Consider the following 22,265-nt stretch of genomic DNA (forward strand, 5'->3'; position numbering starts at 1 on the left):
AAATGTGTTTCGGGCACGATTTTAAACCACAATATATTTAAGTGCGAACATGTAATTTTCCTAAACTAACACTAAATGTTTGGGACATCTATGTTAATATGTTAGAATATATTATGTTTGGGGCATGAATGTTTCATAAAAATCATATGTGTGAATACAAACATATATAAATTTACAAATTTCAACTAAACATACATATGTTGTGATATTTTATTCAAAGCGACAGAGAGAGTATAGAGAGAAATAGAGATGGAAACCGGGAGAGTTGACGAAAGATATCAATATAACACAGCAAAAGAGTCAAAAGAGAACAATTTCTGTGAAACCGCTTGTATGTTGTTTCGGAAAACTGTTTTATGATAAGGCCAAAAATTTGATATGTTTAAGTCTAAATATTATTTAATTTGAATAAAGAGAATATACATTCTGAACCAAGAGAATAGACATTTGAAAAACAAACAGCATATGTTTTCGCCTTGAGAGCAGCATTTTATGTATGTGTGGACATGTGTTTTGTTTATCATTTTGGCATTATTTTTTTCTTGGTTCGTTAAAAGAAATCAGGGGTCTTCATAAAAATAACGAAAGGGCACTATACTCTTTTTAGAGTTGGGACGGTAAAATGAAATAAGGAGGAAATAGTGAAAAATTACACAGTAAAATGTAAAAAAACAAAGTTTAGTTTCTCTTTATTAAAAAGTAGTCCACGAGGAGTTGACGGACACCATCAAATATAAAAGCGGGCATTAAGTTCGACTTTTACAGCTAAAACAATTTAAAAAGTTTATTTTCTTTAAAATGAATTATTAAAGAAAAATAAAAGGAATTTTAGAGCGATGGTGTTAAATGCTAGTAAAAAACTGTTCACTCCTAAATAAATTTATGTTTATATTATAAAATTATGTATGTATGTTTATACTCGACTCCACGTTCTTCTTTTGTTAGTTTTTGAATTCATTCCAAATTTTAAAGTTTTGTACAAAAACAGTTTTTTATTACAAGATTGTTATTTTTGCAATAAAAAATAATATTTTATCCAAAAATCATTCAATTTCGTTTATATCAAGCACTGTTACTGACTATAAATCTTTAATAACGCACATTTCGATGTTTCATTTAAAAAAATTAATATAGTATAAATATAAATGTGTAAATTAAAAAAAAAAAAAAAAAAACAAAAAAAAATGTTCGGTCGGAGCAGGGATTGAACCCACGACCCTTTGCATGCAAGGCAGACATGCTAACCACTGCTCCACGTGGCAAACAAATGTATGTTTCTGTTAAATAATGTTATGTTTGCATGGGCTCGTGGGCGCTGCAAACTATGCTATATAAATGTAACTTAAAACGATAATTATCTACTGGTGACTATAACAGCTACGTAGCCCAGTGGATAGTGTGTTGGCTTACAAACTGTATGGTCCTCGGTTCGATTCTCCGTGCAGGCGAAAGGTAAAATTTAAAAAATTTATAAAAGTGAATAATTTCTTCAACATTATTTGTATTACAGAGAAAGGTGCCAATAACTAAAAAATTTCGTGGAAGTGAAAATTACGAGTATGTTAGGGAATGAGCACAATCGTGTTTGGGAAAAATTCTTCCAAGCATATAATATTTTTGGCTCAAAATGCTTCCAAACATATAATATGTTCACATAAAACAAACATATTAATGTTTCGGCAGTATGCAATAATATATGTGCTTCCTGCAAAATATGTTTGGAACATATGTTAAAGAAGCGATTTTTTTTGAGGGTGTAAAGATTTAGTAAGGCATAGGTATTGAATTCCACCCACATACTTTTTTTTATTGGTTTTGGTCGAAGAAAATTTAACATTTCCACAACATATTGAGGGTAATTTTCCCAACAAGAATTGTCCACAGCTGGCGTATGTGCAGTGAAATAGGTTTTAATAAAAATAAAAATTTCAAAATATTCTTTCCAGTCTCTGTTTACATTTATTTCAATATTTGATGGCAGTGGCCAAGGCTGCTGATAAATGGCTTTGGCGGAAATTGATATAGATTTGTGGAAATTTTGTTTTTGTTTACTTTTTTTAATATTTTAAATATTAATAAATCACAAAAAAACTTATGTTTAGGTTTTTTTGTTTCTCTTATTATTTCTCAATATCCATTATGTAGTTTAACCAAAACTTTTAACACCATCCAAAATTGCCATTAATTGGCAGCTGTGAAGTTTAAACCAATTTAAATGGAAAATTGTAGAGCAAGCCAAATGGATTGCATTCACTTCACTTAAAATACCAACATAAAAAACAAATTGATTTCGAACTTTAATTAAGGCATATATGGTTGCGGCTTTACCAGGTCATTGCTAATGACTTCACAGAGGCCTATTAGGTAAGAAACATTGAAGAGTCGTTGCTAGAAATTAACAAAAAATCTTTGAATTTAAACTAGGCTGCAAACACACAGAAAAAAATAACACCAAAATATTGAAGTTGCAAATATTTTCAATTAATGAATTAATTGATACAATTAACTTTTTAATCACTATAGAAACATTGAGTTAATTAAGTCAATGATTGAAAATGTTAAAGTTACTAATAACAAAAAATAATTGATACAATTAAATTTTTAATCAAACTCGGAAGACTCAGTCAGTTAAAAAACACATCGTACACTAAGAAAAGTTTACTTGGATCCAAAGATTTTGACCTTCCCTTAAGGATTTTAGTATTAATTCCGAGCCAAAGATGCGGCTTCTTTAAAATAAAGACATTTTTTAGAGACCTAGAGGGCTTTAAATATAGGACCAATAAAATTAAAATTAGGATACAGACGTCATTTATCAAATTTTAATTATCTTTTCGCGGTTTATTAATAAATGTACTCACGTACAAACAAAAAAATCCAAATTATAATTGATACTTCACAGTAAAGAATGTTTTCTTAATTCCAAAGAACACTGTAAACCAAAGACGCTAAAACCTCAAAATAAGTCTTAGCCAATATTTGAAGTGTATTTATCTTAAATCTAAAGTTTCAATATTTCAGTTAATTTAAGGACACTTTCTTTAAATCAAAAATGTGTTTCTTAACTTTAAGGAAAATTAGCTTTAGTTCAAAGACATGCGACTTTAACGGATGGACGCAAATTTAAAAAATGTGTGCCCTAAATTTAATTAAAAAAATTTTTGAAGCAAAGATTATAAAAATTATTTTAATTAAAATTTCATTATTTTAAAGAAATCTCTACTTAACATTTCGTAAATTTCGCATCCTAAAATTTAGGTTACGTAATCTTTAATATCACGTTAATATTTTTTTTAGTGTAGGTTAGGTTAGGTTAGGTTAAAGTGGCAGCCCGATTAAATTTCAGGCTCACTTAGACTATTCAGTCCATTGTGATACCACATTTAACTAAAAGTACCTATTACATATGGGCACTTCTAGTCTTAACCACTGAACCTTCTCTATTATTTACTTTTGTGGAACCAACCATATTGCTCCAAAAACATTAACAAACTGCTTAAGTTAACGTTTTCCAGGTCAGCCAGTAATCTAAAGCTATATGCTCCTAAAATTCGCTTACGCCTTACACAAAAAGCAGGACACTCACACAAGAGGTGTTTAATTGATTCCTTTTCCTCCACATCATGACAGCTTATACAATAGTCATTATACTTCGCACCTATAGTTTTTGCAAATTCGCCTATCAGGCAGCGACCCGTTATAGCAGATATCAGGAGTGCTATCTGACGCCTTGAGAACACTAGCATATCTAGTGTGAGGTTTAAGTTTAAATGGGGCCATATTTGCTTGGTGTCGTTACAACCCTTGCAATTTTCCCATCGAATATTGGCCATCATAACAGCCTTCTCACGCAGTAAGAGCTTGCAGGTGGCCAGAGGCATACCAACAGATTCTAGTTCCCCTGGAATATGTAAGGTAGTTCCTAGCCTTGCTAACACATCTGCTTCGCAGTTCCCCGGTATGTTCCTATGGCCAGGCACCCATATTAGGTGAATATTGTACTGCTCAGCCATCTCGTTGAGAGATTTGCGGCAGTCTATGGCCGTTTTCGAGATAAGGAACACAGAGTCCAAGGATTTTATTGCAGGTTGACTGTCTGAGTATATATTAATGCCAATATTTGTTGGAACATTACTTCTCAGCCAATTCACCACCTCTCTTATTGCCAATATTTAAGCCTGAAAAACACTACAGTGATTAGGTAATCTTTTCGCTATTCGAATTTCCAGATCTTTAGAATATACTCCGAAGCCCACTTGTCCATTCAATTTGGAGCCATCAGTATAGAAATCTATATATCTTTTATTCCCCGGGGTCTGTGTACACCACGCCTCACTGTTGGGAATTAGAGTTTCAAACTTTTTGTTCGAAAAGTGGTTTTGCCAGGGTGTAATCCACTACGTTAGGCACATCTGGCATTACTTTGAGGACCGAACTATGACCGTACATTTTTTCCGACCACAGCGATAGCTCGCGCAACCGCACAGCCGTTGTTGCAGCTGACTGTTTGGCCAAAATGTCTAAAGGCAATAGATGTAGCATGACATTAAGGGAGTCTGTTCCTGTCTTACTAAATGCGCCTGAGATACATAAGCTCGCCATACGCTGAACTTTATCTAAACAAGTCGGTTTCTGAAGTGCCGGCCGCCAGACTACAACACCATATAGCATTATAGGTCTAACTACTGCCGTGTATAGCCAATGCACAATTTTTGGTCTTAGTCCCCACTTTTTCCCTATTGCCTTTTTGCACGAGTACAAAGCTACCGTGGCTTTTCTCGCCCTCTCTTCAATATTAAGCCTAAAATTAAGCTTCCTGTCCAAAATAACGCCAAGGTATTTTGCACACTAGTTCTGTCTTTGCTGGATTTACACCAAGACCATTATCTTTCGCCCATTTCTCAGTCATCCGGAGAGCTCTCTGTATAATATCTCTGATTGTGGATGGGAATTTTCCCCTGACAGCTAGCACCACATCATCTGCGTATGCCACCACTTTTATCCTTTCTTTTTCTAGGGAAACCAGAAGGTTGTTTATAGCAACATTCCAAAGAAGAGGTGATAGAACTACTCCTTGGGGAGTGCCTCTGTTCACATACCTTTGTATGTTTGCTTGCCCTAGTGTGGCTGAAATACGCCTCTTTATTAGAAGTTCGTCTAACAGCCCAAGTATACCTGGATCAACATTCAGAGTTGTCAGTCCATTTAATATCGAGCTCGGATGGACATTATTGAACGCCCCTTCGATGTCTAGAAACGCCACGATTGTGTATTCTTTGACAGATAGTGAGCTTTCAATAAAGCTGACTAGTTCATGCAATGCGGTCTCAGTAGATCTGCCCTTCGAGTATGCATGCTGTCGTTTCGAGAGCAAACTTGAATCCACGCTAGTTCTAAAATACATGTCTATCATCCTCTCCAGGGTCTTAAGTAGGAATGAGGATAAGCTGATTGGTCGGAAATCCTTCGCACTCGAGTGAGAGGCTTTTCCTACTTTAGGTATGAAGACGACTTTTGTTTCCCTCCACTTTTCTGGAATATATGCTAAGTTTACACATAGTTTATATATCACCGTCAACCAGGGGATAATTCTTTCAGCCACTGCCTGTAACTCCGCCGGAGTAATTCCATCAGGTCCGGGGGATTTCAATGGTCCAAAGCTATTTAAAGCCCATTTTATTCTAGATTCCGACACAATTTCCTCGATAGGAAATGATCGCTGAGCCTCTGTTACACCGCCGGAACATGGTTCAACCGTCTGATTTCCAGGGAAGAGTGTGTCCAAAAGTACCTCCAACGTCTCCTCACTGGACGTTGTCCAATTTCCCTCCGATGTACCTAGTACCAGTACCTTCCGTAGTCTGGAAGCCTCTGACGTATTCTCAATACTGCTACAGTAATCATCCCAAGAGTTTTGTTGAGACCTTCTCAGTTCTCCGTAGTCCACCATGGCGGCCGATTTTTTCCCCTTGGCTTTCCTCTAGAGCAAGCAGCTTTCAGTGAAATGTGTTTTTCAGTGTAACTTTTAAATTCAACACTGAAAAAATATTGATCTATTATGAAAGATTATGCAAAAGTTTTAGGGCGCGCAAGTTACACAATATGTTATTTAGGACAAATGTCTTTAAAATAATGAAATTTAAACTAAAAGAAGGTTTATATTCTTGAAATTTGCATCTCTCCGCTATAGTCGTATTGCTTTGAAGTAAAGCCAATTTTTCTTAAGGTTTAGAAAAGTATCTTTGATTTTAAGAAATAATCTTAATAATCTTATGTGGAATCATAGAATTTTGGGATCTTTGGTATATCAAAAAGAGAATGAAATTCGATAAATGAGATCGATATGCCAAATTTCTTTAAAATACTGAATTTTTAATTTAAAGAAAGTTTATAATCTTTGACTCAACATTTTTGTCTATTACATTTAGGAAAAAATCTTTGATCTATTTTCTATGAAGTTTCCTTAACGTAAAGAAAAACAATTGATTTAAAAATATCGCCCTTAAATTAACTGAAATATTTAATCTTGAGAAATATAGGCTAAAACTTATTTTGCAATGTTTTTTGGAATTAAGAAAAATTTTTTACTTTCAAGCAAAGCAAATTTCCCAGCAAAAAAAATTCAAAGTTGGCACAACTTAAAAATAACTTCCAAAAATGTCCTCCTAAAGAAGTTATTTTTTTTAACTACCCAGGAAGTTGTTTTGATTAAATTTTCTATAACTCGCTTTTTCAAAATTTTAAGTAACAATTTTTACTTTTTTTGTTTCAAATACTTTAGAAATAAAATGGTACAAAGTATTTAAATTTTGTCGAAAAAAATTCTAAATACATTTTAGAAAAATTGTAAGTTTTTGAAAATATTTGAGGTCAAATGTTTTAGACAAGCGTTAGAATACTTTAATGCATAAAAATCATAAAAAAAATATAAAAATTTTTGATTTCGCAAAATATCACACAATTTTATAATTCACATCCCAAACACGGCATTCGGATCACAACTTAAGAAGTGCTGCAAATTCAGTGCAACGGCTGTTGAAATGGTGGACATCCGCCCTATGACAAGCCCATGTTAAATTCATCGCTTCAGCGCCAATTTTGCACCACTTCCAAATCCAAAAAGAACATATTCACTACTTTTTTGGACTGCAAAATGGTTGGATGGACGGACGTTTTGTTTTTTATTTTAAAGAAATTTGTCCTTTATATTATAAAGGGTGATTTGTTAAGAGCTTGATAACTTTTTTAAAAAAAAAACGCATAAAATTTGCAAAATCTCATCGGTTCTTTATTTGAAACGTTAGATTGGTCCATGACATTTACTTTTTGAAGATAATTTCATTTAAATGTTGACCGCGGCTGCGTCTTAGGTGGTCCATTCGGAAAGTCCAATTTTGGGCAACTTTTTCGAGCATTTCGGCCGGAATAGCCCGAATTTCTTCGGAAATGTTGTCTTCCAAAGCTGGAATAGTTGCTGGCTTATTTCTGTAGACTTTAGACTTGACGTAGCCCCACAAAAAATAGTCTAAAGGCGTCAAATCGCATGATCTTGGTGGCCAACTTACCGGTCCATTTCTTGAGATGAATTGTTCTCCGAAGTTTTCCCTCAAAATGGCCATAGAATCGCGAGCTGTGTGGCATGTAGCGCCATCTTGTTGAAACCACATGTCAACCAAGTTCAGTTCTTCCATTTTTGGCAACAAAAAGTTTGTTAGCATCGAACGATAGCGATCGCCATTCACCGTAACGTTGCGTCCAACAGCATCTTTGAAAAAATACGGTCCAATGATTCCACCAGCGTACAAACCACACCAAACAGTGCATTTTTCGGGATGCATGGGCAGTTCTTGAACGGCTTCTGGTTGCTCTTCACTCCAAATGCGGCAGTTTTGCTTATTTACGTAGCCATTCAACCAGAAATGAGCCTCATCGCTGAACAAAATTTGTCGATAAAAAAGCGGAAACACATTTCGAACCGAACACTGATTTTGGTAATAAAATTCAATGATTTGCAAGCGTTGCTCGTTAGTAAGTCTATTCATGATGAAATGTCAAAGCATACTGAGCATCTTTCTCTTTGACACCATGTCTGAAATCCCACGTGATCTGTCAAATACTAATGCATGAAAATCCTAACCTCAAAAGAATCACCCTTTATAAATTTCATGTTCTTAAATTTAGGTTGCATACTCTTCCATATTAGGTCAATATTTTTGCAGTGCATGTACATGGTTCATACTCATATCCATTTTGTACTAAACACGGTCTTAAGCCCATTAAATGTCTACAAAATTTGCTATAGAAAAAAATTGGAATATGCACGTAGAGAAGGAATATGATCACCCCAAACATATTTCAAGAGAAAAATGTTATTTTTGGATGGGAAACATGCAACATTTTTGTCGCAAAAATGTTCTTTTCTCCGCAAACATATACATGGTTATCGAAATCAGGTACATAATTTCCGAGAAAATAACATGATTGCGACAAACAAGTTACATGTTTGCCGTCCAAAAATAACATTTTGCTCTCGAAACATGTTTGAGGTGATCATATTCCTTCTCTGGGTGTGGCATTACGAGCGTTATGAATATTGTGATACAGAAAAACGTCATTTGTTAACCCCTAAGCCCGGTCGATGTAAACTTTGCCAACAATATTTAAAATCCTACAATTAAAACTAATCTGAAGGTTCCAGTTACATTCATCATATGGTTCGTGCTCATATTGCATTTTCATGTAGAACCATAGCAACGATCTGCTGCAACTACATACAAAACGAAACCTAAATAAATTCCATCAAAAAACTAGAAATGCTCATATACTATACTTCTATGTTTGAAGAGAAAAAGTCACGCGTTTGCAATTTTGAAAAGTATTTTCGTAACACATTTCATACATTCAAGCTGCTATGTGACCATATATCCCCACCATTCGAAGAGATGAATGTGGATACATTTCCGCTGCATAAAAAAAAACTAAAAAGTAAACAAAGCAAATGAAAAATACATTAAAACTATGTACTATACACCAAGCACTTGAAGAGATGAAAATCTAAACCAAAATTCCAAATTTAAACAATGCATATAAATTTTATTTTATATTTTTTTTTTTTTTTAAATACTAAGTAGTGAAAAAATTACGTATTACGTACTCAAAATGCCATTAAAGGAGGAATTGCTTTAGTTCACATTGCACGATGCCACGATACGGTGGAAGAAAAATGAAATGAAAGCATTTGGCCCAGACACGCTAAGGCATGTCTGGGCCGTATGACGTGTAGCACTGCGGGAATCTTTCAGAGTCAAATGTCGCCCAGGTCATTTGAGTATAAATACCATATTTACTTCAGTTTAAACAATAAATGAGGTGAATAACAGAAACAACTTTTCGGTGAATAATAAGCACACTTCAATTAGATTCACCGCTTGTCATCTACTTCAATTTATATTTAACTTAAACTGTGTAACTTAAAAAAGTACACATACAAATTATGAACAGTAGGGTTGATCGATATTCTCGTTAAGATTTATGTACATTTTTTTTGTAAGAAATATAAAATGGCAGCATTGAATGAAACTTTGTCATTCCGTTTGTAACACATCGAAATATTGCTCTAAGACCCCATAAAGTATATATATTCTGGATCGTGGTGAAATTCTGAGTCGATCTAAGCATGTCCGTCCGTTCGTCCGTCCTTCCGTCCGTCTGTTGAAATCACGCTAACTTCCGAACGAAACAAGCTATCAACTTGAAACTTGGCACAAGTAGTTGTTATTGATGCAGATCGGATGGTATTGCAAATGGGCCATATCGGTCCACTTTTACATATAGCCCCCATATAAACGGACCGCCAGATTTGGCTTGCGGAGCCTCAAAGAGAAGCAAATTTCTTCCGATCCTGCTGAAATTTGGTACATGGTGTTGGTATATGGTCTCTAACAACCATGCAAAAATTGGTCCATATCGGTCCATAATTATATATAGCCCCCATATAAACGGACCCCCAGATTTGGCTTGCGGAGCCTCAAAGAGAAGCAAATTTCTTCCGATCCGGCTGAAATTTGGTACATGGTGTTGGTATATGGTCTCTAACAACCATGCAAAAATTGGTCTACATCGGTCCATAATTATATATAGCCCCCATATAAAGCGATCCCCAGATTTGGCTTGCGGAGCCTCTAAGAGAAGCAAATTTCATCCGATCTGGTTGAAATTTGGAACGTGGTGTTAGTATATGGTATATGGCCTCTAACAACCATACCAAAATTGGTCCATATCAGTCTATAGTTATATATAGCCGATCCCCAAACACACAAAAATTGGTCCATATCGGTTCATAATCATGGTTGCCACTTGAGCCAAAAATAATCTACCAAAATTTTATTTCTATAGAAAATTTTGTCAACATTTTACTTCTATGGAATATTTTTTTATTTTATTTCTATAGAAAATTTTGTTAAAATGTTATTTCTAAAGAAAATTTTGTTAATATTTCATTTCTATAGAAATTTTGTCAAAACTTTATTTCTATAGAAAATTTTGTCAAACTGAATTATATACGTATTTAATCGGTCTTTTTTAATTTAATATATACCACGTATGGACTTACTTACAATTTAGAAGACGGTGTTAAGAAGTTTTAAGATACCTTGCCATCGGCAAGCGTTACCGCAACCCAAGTAATTCGATTGTAGATGGCAGTGTTTAGAAGAAGTTCATAGGTAGAAACATTAAATTTATCTTCGAGAAGCGTGCTGGTTGAACTGATCTGCTTAGAAGAATATCTGTCATCAAACCTTCCAGAAATTCTATATATTATCAACCCGCTACGATGAAGAGTTTTTAAAGGGAACCACCGTGGTGCAATGGTTAGCATGCCCGCCTTGCATACACAAGGTCCTGGGTTCGATTCCTGTTTCGACCGAACACCAACTAGTTTTTCAGCGGTGGATTATCCCACCTCAGTAATGCTGGTGACATTTCTGAGGGTTTCAAAGCTTCTCTAAGTGGTTTCACTGCAATGTGGAACGCCGTTCGGACTCGGCTATAAAAAGGAGGTCCCTTGTCATTGAGCTTAACATGGAATCGGGCAGCACTCAGTGATAAGAGAGAAGTTCACCAACGTGGTATCACAATGGACTGAATAGTCTAAGTGAGCCTGATACATCGGGCTGCCACCTAACCTAACCTAACCTATTATATTTAAGATTCGGCCCGGCCGAATTTACTGCTTTATAAACTTGTTTATAATAATGAGGTAATCAATTATTTTATTATTTATCTCCCTTGTTCCGATATTCGGAATCGCAAATCACAAAAATTTATTGTTCTTGTAACGAAAAAAAAAATAGAGATACTACCGGGCATTACAACTTTAATTTGAACTTATCATAAAACAGAACTACATATATTAGCAAGGTTTAAGTTTAAAAGTTTCAGGGTTACGAAATTATTGCAAAACGAAAACTTTTCTATTTGCTATTCATAATTATTAAATGAAATAATAATCTTGTAATTTTATAATTTAATTTTATAAAAGTTGTCAGACTCAAATATTGTCGACTTCAAAACAATTCAATGAAACGCATAATTTGACACAAATACCATTATGAACTTGGTAACATTTCGTGCCAGCTAAATACCATTATAACTTTCACCGAAACTTATTTCTATACAATATTTAAATCATACAATAGATACTCACAAGATTCTTTATAATTGAATTCTATTTAAACGATGTAACTGTTCTCTCGGTGCTTTAAGGTGTTCCTTTATTTGTGGCTTATATTATTTTTGTGAAAACTTCCTAAAGAAAAAGTGAAAATATATCCGAATTTATCTTCCGTGCTTTGTTAAATGCGTCAACAGTCATTTATCATTTTAATGGATTAGCCTGAAAACAAACATAATCCAAAGCATCAAAGACTTCCTAGCATAATAGAATCTACCAAAACAAAAATAAACAAACGCAGTAGTTGGACCATATCGCCATATAAACAAATATTTTCTAAATTCCAAACAACAACAAAAAAAACTTAATAAAATTATAAACTAACATTGACCCATTTCCGCGAAAGTCTCCACGTACCTCAAACAAAGTAATATTTATGAAAATGATGACGGCCATATAAATCCAAGAAATATGGAGAACCATACATTCAATACAAAATGCACTCAATCAGCATCATATGCCATGTCTGGGCTGTATTTGGAAAATAAAAATCCATATAACTTAGATATATTTATTTAGACTACTTTTCGTGGTTTCATTTATTAGGCTATTGAATATTTGACGATGTTTATTGTTATGTGCTCACGTATTGAATGAACTGAATGATTAAACCATCTGAAGATTAACTGCATTTTGCCTAAGACAAATTTCTATATGGCTTTCTTGTTTTCGAATATTCTTGGAAATAGCTGAAAATGACCAATAATATTTTCATAATTTTCATAGAATTTGAAAAAATTATAATTGATTAAGTAATAGTTTATTTAAAGAAAACAAATGCGAAATTACAGCAGTGTTTATTTTTATAGACAAATTTTACGCTATTACTGATTATTGGAAATATGAATCATTTCATACATCGGATAAAATTGAATTTGGATTTTTCAACACTTCGCGTCGACAATCCTGTACTTACTTTACATTAGAAACTATTTTGTATATGTAAACTTTTTCCTCCATCGTAGCTCGCACCAACGGAGTTTCCGAAAAACGATTACTAGACAAGATTCGTTATAGGCAAAAAAGTTGTTGGAAAACAAAGGCCCGTTCATGTAAATAAAAAACGTTTGCGGTTAATTTTTCGTAAACATGCGTTTTTGTTTTCGTGAACATTCACAAGTTTGCAAGTACGTACGTCGATCTTTTTCTTGGTGTATTAATTATATATATTTTTTTGTTTTATTTAAAAACTATACGTCGATCTCAGCAACTCGATTATTATAGATCAATCGGAAGAAGACAGTTATTCCCTTTTCTGAAAATTGAGTCTATTAAGGATACTTTGAAAGCAAATGAGCCCCACCAAATTTCAAAAAAATAGGTACTGAATTACTGTCGTAGCACCATCCTCTACTGGGAATACAATATCAAAAATCGACTTTAAGATTAACAATAACAAGTACATATGGCCGTAAGTTCGGCCAGGCCGAATCTTATGTACCCTCCACCATGGATTGCGTAGAAACTTCTACAAAAGGTTGTCATCCACAATAGAATTAGTTGGGTTGTGGTAATACTTACCGATGGGAAGGTATCTTAAAACTTCTTAACATAGTCTTCAAAATTATAAGTTAGTCCATACGTGGTATATGTTAGACAAAAAAGGTATATATAGGTAATTCTACAAACAATTCCGAACCGATATGAACTTTTGCGCTGTAATTAAAGAGCCAGAATTGAAATATGGGGGTCGCTTTAAATATATGGGGCCTATATACAATTATGAACCGATATGGACCAATTTCTGTGTGATTGGCGGTCGGTTTATCTGCGGGCCAAAAAACGAGCCGGACTATCGACTTACAAGAAGGTAGTGACTCCAAATCACGATGATAAACAAAATACGACGGCCAAAGCGCGATCCCGGAGGCTGTACACGACGATGCTGACGAAGTTTGACTGCGTGGTAATGGACGACGAAACCTACGTCAAAGCCGACTACAAGCAGCTTCCGGGACAGGAGTTTTATACGGCAAAAGGAAGGGGAAAGGTAGCAGATATTTTCAAGCACATAAAACTGTCAAAGTTCGCAAAGAAATATCTGGTTTGGCAAGCCATCTGTACCTATGGCTTGAAAAGCAGCATTTTCATAGCTTCCGGGACTGTCAACCAAGAAATTTACGTGAAAGAGTGTTTGAATAAACGTCTGCTGCCTTTCCTGAAGAAACACGGTTGTTCCGTACTGTTTTGGCCGGATTTGGCATCTTGCCATTACGGTAAAAAGGCCATGAAGTGGTACGCCGCCAACAACGTGCAGGTGGTTCCCAAGGATAAGAACCCTCTCAACACGCCAGAGCTCCGCCCAATTGAGAAATACTGGGCTATTGTCAAGCGGAACCTAAAGAAGACCAAAAAAACTGCTAAGGACGAGCAGCAGTTCAAGGCAAACTGGCTTTCTGCGGCGAAGAAGGTGGACAAGGTGGCTGTACAACATCTGATGGCAGGTGTCAAGCGTGAGGCCCGGCAATTCGGATTTGGAAAAGCGAAAGTCTAACTGAATATTTTTCCTGAATTTTATACTAATTGAACTTGAAAAAGAAATTTAATTTGATTTTTTAAATAAACGATTTCACCGATTTACACGCGTTTTCCCTTGACCAAATTTTGACCGTATCACCCTTTAGGTCACCAACAAATGCCTTTAAAGAAGCCGCATCTTTTGCTCGGAATCAACAGAATAGAAGGCCAAATATTTGGATCCAATTAAACTTTTTTTTAGTGTATGGCATACTAACCTCGTATCACATTAGAAACGCATTAGCATGGCATAGACATTTATTTTCGACAATCTTCTGAAAATAACTCTAAATATTACAATATGGTGTTCTTGGCGAACCCAATTTTTTTAAAAAGTAACCAAAATAGATAACACAAACACCATCCAATAGGTTTCAACAAGTAACATTCATTTAATTTGCTTCAGTTTGTCGTTTGTCTATTTCAACGAATGAGTTAACCAACCGTATATTGTCTATTTGTTTTTATGGAATCAACTCTTCTCTCGCAATGGTCACACCCTTAAGGCAAGCAGCTGGCTATTTTTACATAATCTAAAGAAATGAGGAATACGAGTATTACGTTGTACCATGTCAAGGGTTGGGTCATTTGTGAAAATGTTTATGTTTATGTTCTATGATGGCTAAAGCTCAACTGACCACTATTTCAACTGGATTGGTATGTGACCCAGTGACAGTGAACTTGAAAGTAATACGTCCTATGGATGTATACCATGAAATATTTGCCTATTTCAAAATTGATTATTGCCTAATGTGCGGGTGGGACTTTTGGTCAAGCGAAATGATAAATTCATTTAAATTGTGGCAGGCCCAATAGCCAATCCCTGATGACCTAGAATAGCCGTTAAAGGTGTCAACATAATGAGGTCACTTGTAAATGGAAAATAAGGAAGTATATCGCGAATATATTCCTAAATTTTTATGACGTTTCTTATTTAGTTTTAAAATTAATTAAGAATGATGTCAATTCTTGGCCAATAGATTTCTCTTAGCTATCTTTTCATGGTCAAAAAATATTATAAGTGGTCATGCAAAAGTTCGTTAGCAAAACTTCAATTGCTTAGCTTCTCCTTATGAATTTGATATCTTATTGGTAATGACAGTTCTACCACTGCTTTATACTAAAATACTCATCATATTTGTTCATTATTAATAACAGCTTTATTATCTTTAAGATCCAAGGTCAAAACAATTTTCTGTTTCGTTTATTTTATTCTTAAACAAAACTTTTGCAAGTCATTGGGAGAATCGCAACTCAAACCATAAGTACACTCAATGAAAATAATGATATTATTTCTATAAGTTAATTTAGTTCAAATTAAATTAAAAGAAGATTGTTGTGTTGATTTTGTTTTTCTAAAGCGATACTATGAAATTAAAATAAAATAAATTAATTTAATTTATTGTTGTTCTTTTATTTCAGCTTAAAACCATACATTGACTAAACTACAAGAGTAGCTTAACCAACAGAGGAAAAGAATGTTTGTCAAATTTATTTGGGCAAAGCCCTATAGACTGCAAGATGGTTGGATGGACGCACGTTTCGGAATTACCACATTCCTCATCAGCATCCTCTACTTGCAGCAAAACTATCAACCAATTATCAGAATAAATTCAGGCAGTTTATTAAACCCAACAAAAACCACACTTGAACCCTCCGAAAAAAGGTTTTGCATTGATAGCCGGCTTATGCCGAAATAAACTCGAAACAAACATATCTCTTTTCCTACGCCACTGTCAAATCATCGATTTGAATTCACATGGCTGGGTTTATTTTGAGCGTGCCTCCTCTTCTTTTTCCATTTGTTTTGTTTTGTTATTGTTGGTTTTGTTCTTTAAGCATTGTTGTTGTTCTTTTATTTCAGCTTAAAACCATACATTGACTAAACTACAAGAGTAGCTTAACCAACAGAGGAAAAGAATGTTTGTCAAATTTATTTGGGCAAAGCCCTATAGACTGCAAGATGGTTGGATGGACGCACGTTTCGGAATTACCACATTCCTCATCAGCATCCTCTACTTGCAGCAAAACTATCAACCAATTATCAGAATAAATTCAGGCAGTTTATTAAACCCAACAAAAACCACACTTGAACCCTCCGAAAAAAGGTTTTGCATTGATAGCCGGCTTATGCCGAAATAAACTCGAAACAAACATATCTCTTTTCCTACGCCACTGTCAAATCATCGATTTGAATTCACATGGCTGGGTTTATTTTGAGCGTGCCTCCTCTTCTTTTTCCATTTGTTTTGTTTTGTTATTGTTGGTTTTGTTCTTTAAGCATTGTTGTTGTTCTTTTATTTCAGCTTAAAACCATACATTGACTAAACTACAAGAGTAGCTTAACCAACAGAGGAAAAGAATGTTTGTCAAATTTATTTGGGCAAAGCCCTATAGACTGCAAGATGGTTGGATGGACGCACGTTTCGGAATTACCACATTCCTCATCAGCATCCTCTATTTGCAGCAAAACTATCAACCAATTATCAGAATAAATTCAGGCAGTTTATTAAACCCAACAAAAACCACACTTGAACCCTCCGAAAAAAGGTTTTGCATTGATAGCCGGCTTATGCCGAAATAAACTCGAAACAAACATATCTCTTTTCCTACGCCACTGTCAAATCATCGATTTGAATTCACATGGCTGGGTTTATTTTGAGCGTGCCTCCTCTTCTTTTTCCATTTGTTTTGTTTTGTTATTGTTGGTTTTGTTCTTTAAGCATTGTTGTTGTTCTTTTATTTCAGCTTAAAACCATACATTGACTAAACTACAAGAGTAGCTTAACCAACAGAGGAAAAGAATGTTTGTCAAATTTATTTGGGCAAAGCCCTATAGACTGCAAGATGGTTGGATGGACGCACGTTTCGGAATTACCACATTCCTCATCAGCATCCTCTACTTGCAGCAAAACTATCAACCAATTATCAGAATAAATTCAGGCAGTTTATTAAACCCAACAAAAACCACACTTGAACCCTCCGAAAAAAGGTTTTGCATTGATAGCCGGCTTATGCCGAAATAAACTCGAAACAAACATATCTCTTTTCCTACGCCACTGTCAAATCATCGATTTGAATTCACATGGCTGGGTTTATTTTGAGCGTGCCTCCTCTTCTTTTTCCATTTGTTTTGTTTTGTTATTGTTGGTTTTGTTCTTTAAGCATTGTTGTTGTTCTTTTATTTCAGCTTAAAACCATACATTGACTAAACTACAAGAGTAGCTTAACCAACAGAGGAAAAGAATGTTTGTCAAATTTATTTGGGCAAAGCCCTATAGACTGCAAGATGGTTGGATGGACGCACGTTTCGGAATTACCACATTCCTCATCAGCATCCTCTACTTGCAGCAAAACTATCAACCAATTATCAGAATAAATTCAGGCAGTTTATTAAACCCAACAAAAACCACACTTGAACCCTCCGAAAAAAGGTTTTGCATTGATAGCCGGCTTATGCCGAAATAAACTCGAAACAAACATATCTCTTTTCCTACGCCACTGTCAAATCATCGATTTGAATTCACATGGCTGGGTTTATTTTGAGCGTGCCTCCTCTTCTTTTTCCATTTGTTTTGTTTTGTTATTGTTGGTTTTGTTCTTTAAGCATTGTTGTTGTTCTTTTATTTCAGCTTAAAACCATACATTGACTAAACTACAAGAGTAGCTTAACCAACAGAGGAAAAGAATGTTTGTCAAATTTATTTGGGCAAAGCCCTATAGACTGCAAGATGGTTGGATGGACGCACGTTTCGGAATTACCACATTCCTCATCAGCATCCTCTATTTGCAGCAAAACTATCAACCAATTATCAGAATAAATTCAGGCAGTTTATTAAACCCAACAAAAACCACACTTGAACCCTCCGAAAAAAGGTTTTGCATTGATAGCCGGCTTATGCCGAAATAAACTCGAAACAAACATATCTCTTTTCCTACGCCACTGTCAAATCATCGATTTGAATTCACATGGCTGGGTTTATTTTGAGCGTGCCTCCTCTTCTTTTTCCATTTGTTTTGTTTTGTTATTGTTGGTTTTGTTCTTTAAGCATTGTTGTTGTTCTTTTATTTCAGCTTAAAACCATACATTGACTAAACTACAAGAGTAGCTTAACCAACAGAGGAAAAGAATGTTTGTCAAATTTATTTGGGCAAAGCCCTATAGACTGCAAGATGGTTGGATGGACGCACGTTTCGGAATTACCACATTCCTCAATGCAAAACCTTTTTTCGGAGGGTTCAAGTGTGGTTTTTGTTGGGTTTAATAAACTGCCTGAATTTATTCTGATAATTGGTTGATAGTTTTGCTGCAAGTAGAGGATGCTGATGAGGAATGTGGTAATTCCGAAACGTGCGTCCATCCAACCATCTTGCAGTCTATAGGGCTTTGCCCAAATAAATTTGACAAACATTCTTTTCCTCTGTTGGTTAAGCTACTCTTGTAGTTTAGTCAATGTATGGTTTTAAGCTGAAATAAAAGAACAACAACAATGCTTAAAGAACAAAACCAACAATAACAAAACAAAACAAATGGAAAAATTTAATTTATTTTTATTTAATTTATTATAATTATAATAAGGGTCATTTTCATGTTGCTCCGTTAGGTTTTGACAGCCACTTATAAAAAGATAAATGAAGATATTTTCACTCCGTTTAACTTTAACTGAATAATTTTCAGCACACACAAATTAAAAATTTAATTGACCCAATTAACAAATTAAATGATACTATTCAATTTACTGTTTGATTAAAAAAATTTTTGAATCAATTCAATTTTTAATTGAATATTTTTTAAAACTCAATTAAAATTTTGATTGGAAAATTTTCGTGAAATCTTTTTTGCGTTCCTAACTAGCATATGAAATATATAGGCAAGATAACATGTATGCCTATAGTACGGTTTAAAATGTTGTTAATTAGCGGAGCTTCATGAAAATGGGGGTTAATGAGAGTAAATTTTGATTTGTTATAATGTAATTCAATATACAATAATTTGACAATAAAATATCTTTTCGGATTCATGAAATTAACTAGTTAATCCAATTAATTTGTATACCCTCACCATAGGATGGGGGCTATATTAACTTTGTCATTCCGTTTGTAACACATCGAAATATTTCTCTAAGAATAAAGTATATATACGAGGGCGGTTCGGAAACTTCTTAGCCTATCAATGAAAGAGAATAGTTAGTTTTTCAAAAATATTTTTATTTTTTTAATATAATCTCCTGAAACTTCAATACACTTAGCCCAACGATTTTCTAGCAATTCTATCCCTTGATTAAAATAGTTTTCCTCAACGTCTTCAAAATAGTGGTTTACAACTGTAATTGCATTTTCATTTGAGGTAAAACGCTTGCCAGCAAGGAATTTGTTTTAGATTTGGGAACAAGTAAAATTCACTGGGAGCTAAATCAGGAGAATAAGGTGGGAGGTCAAGCAACTCGTACTTTAATTCGTTGATTTTAGCCATTGTTAAAACAATCTTGTGCGCTGGTGCGTTGTCTTGATGAGAAATTATTTTTTTGTGTTGTAAGCCAAAAAAAGGTTGCAGTAGTACTCTGAATTTATTGTTCTACTCTTTTGCAGATAGTCAATCAATAAAATACCTTTGAAGTCCCAAAAACCCGTTGACATAACCTTACCAGCCGATTGAATTGTTTTTGCCTTCTTTGGGGCACTTCCTCCAGCTTCAGTCCATTGTTAGGATTGTTCTTTTGTCTCTGGAGTATAGTGGTGGATCCATGACTCAGCAACAGTTATTAAACGACGCTTAAAATCCATTTTATTTCGCTTAAAACGATCCAAACAAGCTTGAGAAATGTTCATTCTTATGCGTGTTTGATCGACTGTTAACAAATGCGGCACCCATCTTGCAGAAAGCTTTTCCATCTGTAGTTCTTCATGCAAAATTAAATGGACTCGATCATTTGAGATGCCCATGATATTAGTAATTTCACGCACTTTTATTCGTTGATCATTTATACCATATCATGCACTTTGGCTACAATTTCTGTTGTTTGTGCTGTTTGGACGTCCAGTACGTGGTTCATCTTCAATGCTTGTACGACCACGTTTAAATTCAGCAACCAAATTTTTTACTGTTGCATATGAAGTAGCACTTTCACCTAACACATTCACCATATCATTATGAATTTCTTGTCCCGATAAATCTTTTTTATGTAAATATTTAACGCACGCATTTCTAATTTTTCCTTTGTAAAAAACTTGCGTATGCGTCTTTTTTGAACACCTGTTTCTATATGAAGGAGTTGCCAGATCGAAACAAAATTTAACATGTGTTCATAACAGAGATAGAAGTTTCCAAAATACTTAACCTTTTTCTGTTTATATCGCGCTTTTTGTGCTAGGCTAAGAAGTTTCCGAACTGCCCTCGTATTTTGGGTCGTGGTGAAATTCTGAGTCGATCTAAGCGTGTCCATCCATCCGTCTGTTGAAATCATGCTAACTTCCGAACGAAACAAGCTACGACTTGAAATTCATCCGATCCGGTTGAAATTTTGTACGTGGTGTTAGTATATGATCTCTAACAACCGTGAAAAAATTGGTCCATATCGGTCCATAATTATATATAGCCCCCATATAAACCGATCCCCAGATTTGTCCCCAGGAACCTCTTGAAGGAACAAAATTCATCCGATTTGGTTGCAATTTGGTACATTACGCTAGTATATGGCCGCTAAGAGCCATGCAAAAATTGGTCCATATCGGTCTATAGTTATATATAGCCGATCGCCAATCACTCAAAAATTGGTCCATATCGCCAAATAGAAAATTTTGTCAAAATGTTATTTCTACACAAAATTTTATTTCTATAGAAAATTTTGTCAAAATTTTATTTCTATAGAAAATTTTGTCAAATATTATTTCTCTAGAAAATGTTGTCAAAATTTTATTTCTATAGAAAATTTTGTCAAAATTTTATTTCTATAGAAAATTTTGTCAAAATTTTATTTCTATAGAAAATTTTGTCAAAATTTTATTTCTATAGAAAATTTTGTCAAAATTTTATTTCTATAGAAAATTTTGTCAAAATTTTATTTCTATAGAAAATTTTGTCAAAATTTTATTTCTATAGAAAATTTTGTCAAAATATTATTTCTCTAGAAAATGTTGTCAAAATTTTATTTCTATAGAAAATTTTGTCAAAATTTTATTTCTATAGAAAAAATGTTGTCAAAATTTTATTTCTATAGAAAAAATTTTGTCAAGTAATTCGATTGTGTATGACGATCTGTTGTACATCCTCACAAAAAATCGCTTCTGTAACATATACTCCCAAACATATTTTGCTTCAAGCATATACATTTTTGGGTATTGCCCAAACATTTATATGTTTGATCTCTACCAATATATAATATGTTTGAAAGCATATTGGTCTAAACAATATATGTTTGAGTAGTCTAAGTTCCAAACATTTTGTATTTTTGCATCCAAATTCAATAATGTTGTCTTCCAAAAAACAATATGTTATTATGTGACCATATAATATGTTTGGAAGCATTTTGCACCCAAAAATATTATATGCTTAAAAAAAATTCTCCCAAACAATATTGTGCTCAAAATTTTATTTATTTATTTATATATTTACAATCATAATGAATTATGAAAATAAACAGGTAATATAGGTGCTAACAACATAGGTTTTCGACCTGAATGCTCAAAATTTTGTTTCTGCCCAATTGTATATTCCCCCACGTCTTTCTCACTTCCACGAGATTTTTTAGTTCTTAGCACCTTTTTCTGTAATACAAACATTGTAGAAGAAATTATTCAATTTTATGATTTTTTTTTTATTTTAATTTTACCTTTTGCCGGACGGGGATTCGAACAGCGGACCACACAGTTTGTAAGGATCAAAGAAGTAGCTGATCAATTGCCCAAGGAAAAATAAAATGTTAATTTTCTAATAACAAGCAACAACCACCAACTTAATTCAATATCGCTCCCTGTTAAATAGCGCTCCAAGCTACTAAACACATATATGTTTATA

At 34.2% G+C, this 22,265-nt stretch overlaps 1 protein-coding gene across 6 annotated transcripts in view; it reads left to right on the forward strand.

The window, feature by feature from the left end:
- The window catches only part of LOC142229152 (uncharacterized), a 172,110-nt gene that overhangs the window by 106,803 nt on the left and 43,042 nt on the right, over positions 1-22,265 (forward strand). The gene's annotated exons all lie outside the window — the stretch shown is intronic.

Source organism: Haematobia irritans, chromosome 3 (assembly GCF_050003625.1).
Source record: "Haematobia irritans isolate KBUSLIRL chromosome 3, ASM5000362v1, whole genome shotgun sequence".
NCBI classification, from domain to species: Eukaryota; Metazoa; Arthropoda; class Insecta; order Diptera; family Muscidae; genus Haematobia; species Haematobia irritans.